The 11,177-nt window shown below is 44.5% G+C and overlaps 1 long non-coding RNA gene across 1 annotated transcript; it reads right to left on the bottom strand.

Annotated features, from left to right (window-relative positions):
• Positions 1-564: 564 nt before the first annotated feature.
• LOC117869259 lies at positions 565-10,954 on the bottom strand. Its single transcript, XR_004643797.1, has 3 exons — positions 10,864-10,954; positions 10,550-10,726; positions 565-650 (listed from the first exon to the last, which is right to left on the bottom strand). It is a non-coding gene; the product is annotated as an uncharacterized LOC117869259 (long non-coding RNA).
• Positions 10,955-11,177: the final 223 nt, after the last annotated feature.

Raw genomic sequence — 11,177 nt, 5'->3', positions numbered from 1 at the left:
GAGTCAGCGGAGAATGTCCTCACCAGGAGCGCTTGCATTGATTTAACTGCCAGCATGGGGCATTGTGGGAAGGTTTCTGAAAGACAGCAACAGACTATGTAAGCAATGCAGTGTCTACACTGACACTGCGTCGACCTAACTACATCGACTTAAGCTCTACGCCTCTGGTGGAGGTGAAGTTAAGTCAGCGTAGTAGGCGAGTTACATTGGTGGGAGCTACGTTTTACTGTAGACTTGTATAGAGCGAGGCTGATGTAAGCTGTCTTACATTGACTTAACTCTGTAGTGTAGACCAGGACTCAATAACCAGAAAGCTGTGCAGGAAGCCAACTACCACAGCCAAGAATGTAATGTAGAAGCAAGGGACAGGATTTAGTCCCAGATCCTCAAAGATACTTAGGCACCTAACTGATGGGCCAGAGGGAGGCATCCGTCTCCATTCAGATTCACACCCTCTCTTGGAGTCAAATACCTAAGCTAGATAAGCCCCTGCTTTGGAAAACCCAGAAGGAGAGAGAGAGACACATTTTAGCCAAGAGCCCAGCGATCAGGGCACTTACCTGGGATGTGGGAGAATATTTTCACCCCTCTGCTCTGACTGATTTGGAGCAGGGACTTGAATCTAGGTCTTCTGCATCTCAGGTGGTGCCCTAAACATAAGAACATAAGAGAGGCCGTACCGGGTCAGACCAAAGGTTTTTACAGTTAGGAAGTTGTTCCTGAGATTTAATATAAATCTGCTCTGCTGTAGTTGTAGATGGACCTGAATGGCAATTGCAAGGTATTTACGTACCAGTTATGCTAAACATTCATATGCCCCTTCATGCTTCAACCACCATTCCAGAAGACATGCTTCCATGCTGATGATGTTCATTTAAAAAAAAAAAAAGCATTAATTACATTTGTGACTGAACTCCTTGGGGGAGAATTGTATGTCTCCTACTCTGTTTTACCCACATTCTGCCATATATTTCATGTTATAGCAGTCTTGGATGATGACCCAGCACATGCTGTTCATTTTAAGAACACTTTCACTGCAGATTTAACAAAACGCAAAGAAGGTACCAATGTGAGATTTCTAAAGATCACTACATCACTCGACCCAAGGTTTAAGAATCTGAAGTGCCTTCCAAAATCTGAGATGAACATGGTGTGGAGCATGCTTTCAGAAGTCTTAAAAGAGCAACGCTTCATGCAGAAACTACAGAATCCGAACCACCAAAAAAGAAAATCAACCTTTCTGCTGGTGGCATCTGACTCAGATGATGAAAATGAACATGTGTCGGACCGCACTGCTTTAGATGGTTATTGAGCAGAACCTGTTATCAGCATGGACGCATGTCTTCTGGAACGGTCGTTGAAGCATGAAGGGACATATGAATCTTTAGTGCATCCTGCACATAAATACCTTGAAATGCCGGCTACAACGGTGCCATGCGAATGCCTGTTCTCACTTTCAGGTGATATTGTAAACAAGAAGCAGGCAGCATTATCTCCTGCAAATGTAAACAAACTTGTTTGTCTTAGCGATTGGCTGAACAAGAAGTAGGACTGAGTGGACTTGTAGGCTCTAAGGTTTTACATTGTTTTATTTTTGAATGCAGTAATTTTGTGCATCATTCTACCTTCGTAAGTTCAACTTTCATGATAAAGAGATTGCACTACAGTACTTGTATTAGATTAATTGAAAAATATTTTTTACAGTGCAAATATTTGTAATCATAAATAAATATAAAGTGAGCACTGTATTCTGTGTAGTAATTGAAATCAATATATTTGAAAATGTAGAAAATATCCAAAACTATTTAAATAAATGGTATTCTATTATTAACAGTGCGATTTATCACGATTAATTTTTTTAATCGGTTGACAGCCCTAATATTTGTCTCAGTGGAAGGGTGTGTTTGTGAGAGAGAAAGAGAGAGAGAGAGATTAGACATGTACACACTTCACTTCCAATGAAGCATAGATAGTATAATTATACGCAATATAGAAAATCCTAATACAATTAGGTGCCGACCCAAAATCCAAGGGTCCTTGCAAGGACAGCGCTTTGAGTTTAAAATGACAGCGGAATAAGAGAAATTCTGGATTACTGGTAATAAATTATCTACATTTAACACAATTTCTATATGCTGGGCCAGATTCCCCTCTGAACTACAGAATGACAAGCCCCCTTAAACTCAATAGTATTCCACCAGTATAAATGAGAGAAGAACGTGGTCCCCTCTCATGGTGACAGGTGCTCTTTGAAAATGCCAGATTGCAATGCAGAATACCATACCACTTTTGCTAAAATATCCCCTCCTCTCCATTGAGATTTTATATTTGTTAATGGATTATACAACAGTTGGTCTTTAAATTTCTCTCTCTCCTTCCTTTCCTTGGCCACATGCAAGTGGCCTCCTCACTCCACACTTTACTGTTGACATTCTTAATATTATTGTGACAAATTGAGATACCCTTATTCACATTGAATAGCACCATTCTGCATGAACACTCTCATTGAGGTCTGTAGGATTAGTTGTAGAGTTTGCAACCTGAGTACAACATTATTATTAGTAGCCTTCCATGATTTCAGTTTTTGTGAGTTTGCGAGCATCACTTCCTTGTCAGGTTTAACACATCTTCCCCCAGAATCTCCTTTTCCCATTTATACCTGGCCAACTCTCTGAAACTGACTATTTTTGTCACTGATTTTTCCTACCCTTTATTACTTAAATTTATTGCTGAACAATAGCGATCCAACTTTTCATGAAAAACAAAAATTAAAAAGTTAATGCCAAGACATTTATATTTCCTTAAATAATTTTAAAAGAAATTAGTTTGTGCCATCTATTAACCCCTGTTCATGTCAGTATTGCCAGGTTTTAGTCCTTGTGTAAGGCACTTGAACTCGGTGCTAATCACACACAGGATCTAATTTACATTTAAAAATAAATCATTCCTTTTGAATGGCACACTGGTAGGCCTAAAGAAATTATGTGACTTCCAATATAAACTCTTGCATTCCAAAGTCAAAACACAACTAATATATAATCTCAGCTATCAGGAGGTGTTTAAGAGGCAAGACTGTTCAAACTGTGCCCAATCAAGAGCTGCACTGGCAGCTTACTGGAGCCAGAGAGATGTGCCTAAGTTGCATGAACATTGTAGCCACCATTATTTTAAATGCAGAAATGTAACCTTCACAGATCTATTTAGATCAAACTGGAGCACTACACCCTGGGATTTGTAGTATGCAAAGGCCTTTCTTCTTATATTGAAGTTGAGGGCAGCTATAGGCTGAATTTTAAAACTCAAAGGTATGTCTATAGTGCAATTAAACACCCGCAGATGGCCCATGCCAGCTGACTCAGGCTCGCAGGGTTCAGGCTAAGAGGGTGTTTAATTGCAGTGTAGACGTTTGGGCTTGGGTTGGAGCCCAGGTTCTAGGACCCCACTATGGGGTAGGTCCCAGACCTCAGGCACCAGCCTTAGCCCAAACTGCACTTAAACACTGCCTTAGCCTGAGCCACGCAAGCCTGCTTCAACTGGCACGGGCCCACTGCAGGTTTTTTATTGTAGCGTAGAAATACCCAAAGTGTTCACACATTGGGTCTACAAACCACATTTTGCTGTAGTTTGTTCCCATTGCCTCTTATCCTGCCCTCTGGGGCAAGAGAGAACAACTTTCCTCCATCTTTTTTATGGCAGTCTTTTAAGTATTTGAAGGCCGCAATCATGTCCCCTGTTAGGAGTGCTAGTGATAATGTAGGATTCAGGCCTGTATCTTCACCTGAGATAGAATTTTGGGTCTTGTTTGCCTGTTTGATTTTTGATACACTTACATCTTTACAAATGTGCGAACAAAGGACAAAGACACTATGTGTGTTGCTTCTGCCTGGCCCAGATGGGTTTGTTAGTATAATGGGAACAGATAAAAACAGTTAAAGTTCATGTTACTGAGCATGGTGGGAATGTAATATATGATCATACACTGAAAGGCTGCCTGGCTCCTCTCTCAAGCCCAGGTCAAGCAACCAGTTAGCAGGGGCAAGAGGGATCGGGGGAGGGAGGCATAAGAAACACTAAAAGCCAAAGAAAAGCCTGCCTTGGCCAGTGCACAACCTCACTCCTTAACCCTCCCATGGGATACAAAAGAGGTGGGACGAAGAGTCCAGACTCATGACCCCCTTCCCAAAACAGAACATGACCATACATTGAAAGAGGTAGGACTAGGGGTATGTATTACAGGTATATTTATGCCTGTTAAGGAGGGGGGTGAGGGGGACACTGGAAAATAAGGCTCTGCAGCATCAGCGCTATGGATACACTTGCTTGAAACTAACCCAAATAAACATTGCAATGCCTGCACTTCGGACTTCTGCTTTCTGTCTGTGAGACAAGAACCAAGGGAGGGGGTGAAGGGAAAGCCGCCTAACATCCCCCTTCAATCTCCTCTTTTCCAAACTAAACATACCCCATTCCTTCATCCTTTGCTGGTACGGGTTGCATTCCATCCCTCTCATCATCCTTGTCACTAGTGTTACCTAACAGCTCTGTGTTCTTGGGGAACCAGGGCGCAGTACCCAGCTGTCTGACTCACGAAAGACCTTCCCCCCTCCAGCCTCTGCTTGAACCAAAACTGATCAGAAGAAAGACTTACAAAAGCAATGAAAAGGCAGTGGGAGACACACACCTAAACCTGTGGGATAAGGGTGACAGGATTAAGGATACTCCCCTAGCCTCATTTGCATCAAAGATGGGACAAGGAGGCATCTCCATTAGCATACAGAATGGAGTACAGAAATTCCAAGGCAAGAACTCTGGAACTCTGGGACCAGAAAAGCAGGGAAACACTGCATAATGAGTGAATCTCTGCTCCAGATGTTAATGAACCTACACCTGCACACACCCAGCTCAGTAGTTATCAGACCAATTCTAATAATAAATCCTTTATTGGCATCCAAAATAGTGAAGCTCCCTAATTGCACTGTGAGCTCCCTCCAAGGAACAACACCCATAGCCAGGAATGATCAGCTCCCACTGTCTAGCCTGAACAAAACAACTATGGTATACGCCCTTGCGCCATCAGTTTACACATAAAAAAAAAAAAAATCTAGTGTTCTCCCTTGAACCATTGGTGTTTCTCTACAAAAACCCCTACCCATGCTCAAGTAAATGTTCTGATGCCTGGATCCAAAATCTGCATCAGTTCCATTGGGACTTCATCTTCTCCTGACTATCGTGCTGGGGGTCTCTGCCTGTCTCCAACACTCTGGGCCCTCAGCTACCACCAGCACCTGGAACCCCTGATCGATTCAAGCTTCACGGACTGATGAGAACCCAGTTCTCTCTCTCTCCCTGTATAGCCTTCTGACCCTGACTTGTGTAATCAGTTACAGTTTCTACACCTGAGTTTTATAATCAATTTAAGTTAGATTTAATATTATAACTGTTTTGTTTGTTTGGCTTCCTTATGGTTATTACCTGGCAATAAATAACTTTCATGGTTAAGCTGGTTGCTTTTCTCTCACCCCCATGGGTGTTTTTTGGTTTCCTCATTCGCTCTGCTTCAACGCTCCTCATACCTAAGCTAAAATATCCCTGCAGAGCCCAAAAATCCTATGGGATTTGCTCATCAAGTGGATTACTTACAGAAACATTGTAACGTGAAAGTGGGGATAGGGATGTGCTAAACCTGGGACATATGAGGGTGGCAGATTAAAAGTGCTGCTCAACCCAGCCTGCTCAGGTGTACTCTATTCCAGTGTGGTGCCCATGGTATATGAGGGTGACAGCTTGGAGATGCTGTTCGACCCAGCCTGCTGAGTCCAACGGCATACGAGGGTGACAGCTTGGAAGTGCTGCTCGACCCAGCCTACTGAGTCCAGGGACATATCAGGGGTCAGCTTGGGAGTGCTGATTAACCCGGCCCTTGCAGACGCGCTCTGTTAATGTGTGTGTGTTTATCTGAATCTGGGGCTGGAAGAACCCAGCCCCAGGGAACCTAGGTCCTGCAGGATATCTCCACTGGGCGGGAACTGACAGCAGGGAAAAGTAGAGCTGTGTATGAGAACACAAATGACACAAGCAGTACATTGATAGAAGTACAGCTCCTCCCCCCACCCAGAAGAGTAACCCTAATAAATGAGCGTACCCCAAAGTAACAGGAAAAACTGGTAACACTCACCTCTGGATCCTTTCCAGTTTTCCACATCCTTTCTATACCTTGGCAACCAAAATTGGACATAGTACTCTAGCTGAGGCCTAACCAGTGCAGAGTAGAGTAGTACTATCACCTCCCATGACTTGCATACAATGCTTCTGTTAATGCAGCCTAAAACTGTATTTGCTTTTATTTGAAACAGCATCACATTGCTGACTCATGTTGAGGTTGTGATCCACCGTAATTCCCAGATCCTTCTCAGCAATGCTGCTGCCAAGCCCGTTATCTCCCATTCTATATTCAAGCATTTGGTTTTTCTTCCCTAAAGTGTAGCAGCTTACTTTTGTCTTTGCTGAATTTCATTTTGTTGTCTATAGGCCCATTCTCCAATTTATCAAGATCCCTCTGAATTTTAGCTCTATTCTCAAAGTGTTGGCAACTCCCCCTAGCTTTGTCTCATCTGTACATTTTATCAGTATGCTCGCTATACCTACAGCCAAGCCATTAATAGTTTGAGAATCCCACCGGGATTAGGCATGAGCAAGGGTTCTCAGAAGCTTGTTAGCTCTGGGGGCAGAATCAATACATTGGCAGCTATCTGCATGCCCACAGGCAGAAATTTAAGTACCTGTGGTGATTAGGGGCAGCTGAGCAGTGGTTTTGAATGCCACTAATACTTAAAAGTTGGACCTATGCACCTAAAGGTAGAGCCCTGCGCGGATACAAATTTATATATAGCCGCAGATGTGGATATAAATCAGTACCGGTGGAACTGCAGGACTCTCCTGGGAACTGCAGTGGCAAAAGGAGCAGAACTTGGGGCCACCACTCCCAGGAGGCACGCCCCACACTGGCAGCTCCTACGGCAAGACCGTATCGCCCGCAGCCCCGCAGATACGGATTTATATCTGTGGATGCGGATATCCATGGATGTAAATTTGTATCCGCAGAGGGCTCTACCTAAAGGGATGGTTAGGTGCTTAAATCCTGCTTATGAATCTAGTCCTCTGAATGAAAAATGTTTTTTTCAGAAATGCCATTTTACATGGTTAAGTAAAGTGCAAACAAGTGCAAAGTGGAAGGGAGGAGAACAAGCATGGCAGTTCCATGCTGCAAACAACCTGCTTGCCATAATAGCCATGGCATAGTTCAGCTTAGGGTCTCATGCATATCTTTATATGGTATCTATAAGGGGTTCCCATTAGCCAGCAAAAGAAGCATTGTTGCCACCTACTGTCATGGGGCAAAAGTAACAAGTACCCCTAAAAGTCCTTTCACATAAAGTCCCATAGTTCCAAGAATGATGTTTCAGCATCAGATAAACTGATCAGCAAGCAATGATCTATCTTGGGATGAATTAGCAGAGGTAATTCGGAGAAAGGCATCCCAATGCATTGTATTTGCTTGTGATGCAAGTATTTTGGGAACACCTCTGGATACTAACAGATATATTGCAATCTCTTAAAGTATATTTCATAACAGATAAACACGGCATGTTTTTATGAAATATTGCAAGGTCTGGATGCAGTTTCAAAGCCAGAGCTGAGTGCCAAGAGGGGAATCTGAGCAAGACAAGAAGTAACAAGGCTGAGAAAACAATAATAATAAATGTTACTCAATGAATTTCTTCTGCAAACAAACATTTTTAAGCCAGAGAGCTTAGAAACACTGTACACTTTTAAATTGAGTATTTCCCAAGCAGTTTTGACTTTTGTTTAACCCTCTTTCTTAATAGTACTCCTAGCAGTCTGCTGTTTCTGTGAGCAGCTCCTAAACCAGTAAGACAATAAGTCATCAGATTGCAGCCCACAATCCAGCTACCTTTATGTTCTGGTTCATTTCAGTTGTGAACATGAATCTTTAGGATTCAAAGTCCATCCTGCCATATACTGGAGGGAATAGAGAGGCTTTACACGGGAAATGCCTAGGCAGGACCTTCTCAATCACCTGTGGCTGCTACAGCACGTGGCTACCAAAAAGTAATGAGATATTCATCAATGACATACAGCCTCTACAATTGCATTGACTTCACTCTTATTGATATCAGTTGCCCAGGGACTCCAACTTGTAATGACTCTGCAGCTCCACCCCTGTCTATTACCGTCAGCAAGTGGCATTCTGCCCCAGGAGAGAGGAGGAGGAGGTCTGACTAGTCAATCAAGGAGTCTGGCTCCCACAGAAAACCAGTTGCAAAAGAGATGAGTGGAGAGGACCTACCAGTCCTTCCTTCCCTATAACTCCCAATTGTTTCAGTGAGACACAACACCAGCTAATTAGAGGACTAGGGCTAGAGCCACAAATCCAATATTCAGGCACCAGTGACATTCTTAAATCCCCTGCCCAGCTGTCCCCCTAACCCTGTAAGTACTCAATCCCCATAGGTGCCTACATTTCCACCCACAGCCATGCAAACAGCTGCCCAAGTCCTGACACCACCTCAGAGCTAATGGACTGCCAGGAGCTCTCGCACAAGTCTATGCCCATGCAATTGTTCTTAGACTAGGCATCCCTCTTCCTATCTTGCCTGTGGGACCTGATCTGGTAGGTGTTCTCACACAAGAAACACCTAGGGGCAAGCAGGTCAGAATTCTGGGGGGCTGGCTGGTGTGTCCATCCCACAAAATGCTCAATAGCCCAGGGGCTAGGGCACTCACCTGGATGTGAGAGACCTGTGTCCCACTCCCTGCTCCACAATTGCTAGAGGAAGGATTTGAACCTAGGTCTCCCACGTCTCAGGGGAGTGGCCTAATCATTGGGCTATGGGTAGCAGGGGAACATCACCACTTTCTCCTTAGTTTTTCTTGATATAAGGCTGACCTGGTTTAGGCATCCAATTCCAGGAGAGGGGTCATGGCTATGAATCCCAAGTGGAGATAGGGGCCTACCTCTGGCCCAGAGTTATATACCTAACTGCTGTTGAAGGGCTGACCTTAGGCCACACCCCTTTGCTTGGCATTTCCTATTGGCTAGTTTAGGTGGCTCCCTGCTCAACTTGCTGGCTTTTGTGAATCCCCTTTTTAGGCATCTAACTCTCCCCATGCATTGTGTGGGTAGCCAGGGCACCTAACTTGGGGCTGTGAATCCCACTAGACAGCCGGGCATCTAAAAGTTAGGTACATCAACATGTGGCTATGCCACCCTTACATCCCCACTTGTGTATCCAGCCTAAAGAACCTATAAACTTTTCTGCTGGATGGCAAGCAATGCAGTAATGACTGGTGACACGCATCCTCATGTAGGGAGGGAAATTCCAATATCAGGGCGGCTACTTTTCTTTAATTCAATACTGTGCAGATTTACAACTGTGTATCATCCAAGTGAAGGGAAGTGAAATGGTCACTTTGTGTTACTTGGCAGTATGCTGTTGTGAGAGCTCAGAGAGGCCCATGCAGCTGCTTCTTGAGATAATTTAGCCACAGGTTTTACAACCTGTGATTGGAAATCCCCACAATGTCCCTTGCAGTATATTAGCCTACTACAGTAACCTGTGTTTGGTACATTACTATACTTTGGAATGCTCTCCTTAAGGGACCCATTATTGACCTTGGGGATCTTGCCTAAGCTCTGAAAAAATGGCCTGGCCTTTACAATCTTGCTGTGAATGTTAATATTCATGGAAATGCTGTTGGAATGCCGAGCTCTGCTGTGAGAGGCCCTCCAAGTTTTCTATTGCTATTTTGACTGCATGGCATTTTGCTGTAAATTATCTAGGATAAGAGTATGCTTTGTATGAAGGTCAGAGCTAAGCTTGGTGAGTTTGTTAACTGGAGATTTACACAGTTCATTATTGATAAGATCTGGGATTTTCAAGGGAGTCAAGTACCCAAATCCCAGTGAATTTTAATAGGAACTGGACACCTAACTCCCTTAAGTTCCTTTCAAAATACCATCCAAAATCATATTAAAGCCCATGTTAATGTCTTGCCTTGTTCCTCTTAGATATGCTGAACTGTATACTGTGATCATGGTATTTACTTATTGTAATTTCTGCTCCTGTGCCATTGCTTATTTTAACTACTAGACTGTACTCCAGCACTTTCAGTAAACACGTACTGTATCAGCCTCCCGGTGTTTTTATTTTAAAATAAAGTACAAGATGGGGAAGAGCAGGTGAGGAATCGGGACAATGGTAGGAATTGAGTACTCATGGAGATACTAACACTCCCAACCACATAGGCCTATTTTGACTTTCTCCTTTCTTGGGGGTGTTCTTAGGGTGCCACATTGATCATAGTACACGGACGATAGCTATGCAAATGCTTCTGGGAAGTTGGATAGGAGTTAGGGCTCAGCCTGATGGCTGGTCTGTGTTGGGCTCCAAGTGGCAGGAGCTGAGCATGAATGGAACTACCTGAAAGCCATTTTGGGTATGTCTACGCTGTGACAGGGTTCACTCACCACTGCAGAGCCTCCAGCTGGCTGTCACAGGCATTAGTGCTGCTAGCCGGTGCACCCTCTCCTGGTGGTGTCTCATCCATCATTGTCACTGCCTACAGTCCTGCCTCAGTCCAAGTACTGCAGCGTCCTCTTCATGACTCAGCCCTCCAGCCATATCACTGTTCATGTTTTCGCCTTCTGGGGAAACAGTTCTATAGCTTAGTCACTTCCCCAGTGGTGAGCAGGGGGGGGACCCAGGCCCACCCACTACTCCAGGTCCCAGCCCAGGGACCCTGTAGCTAGCATCCTCCTACTGCCTCTTCTTAATTTCTCACCAGTTCTGCTGGGACCACTTCTCCACTGTCCCAGCACCTTTTTCACCCTCTTCTCAGGGCCTTGAGCCTGCAAGTCCCGCCAGCCAGCCAGCCAGCCAGCCAGCCAGCCTCTCTCTCTCTCTCTCTCTCTCTCAAGCTCCCCTGGTCCCTGCTAGCAGCCGCCCTGTCCAAGGTGCTATCTTCATGCAGCTCTCTGGGCTCCCTGCAGCTCCTTTTATGTGAGCCTGCTGAGCCCTGATTGGCTGCTTCCTGAGCAGCCTCCCTAGGCTGCTTTTGACCCCTTCTCTGCCAGTGTGGGGTGGACATCACTTGGG

The sequence above is a fragment of the Trachemys scripta genome, chromosome 1 (assembly GCF_013100865.1).
Source record: "Trachemys scripta elegans isolate TJP31775 chromosome 1, CAS_Tse_1.0, whole genome shotgun sequence".
NCBI classification, from domain to species: Eukaryota; Metazoa; Chordata; order Testudines; family Emydidae; genus Trachemys; species Trachemys scripta.
This window is presented reverse-complemented; position numbering and strand designations above follow the sequence as displayed.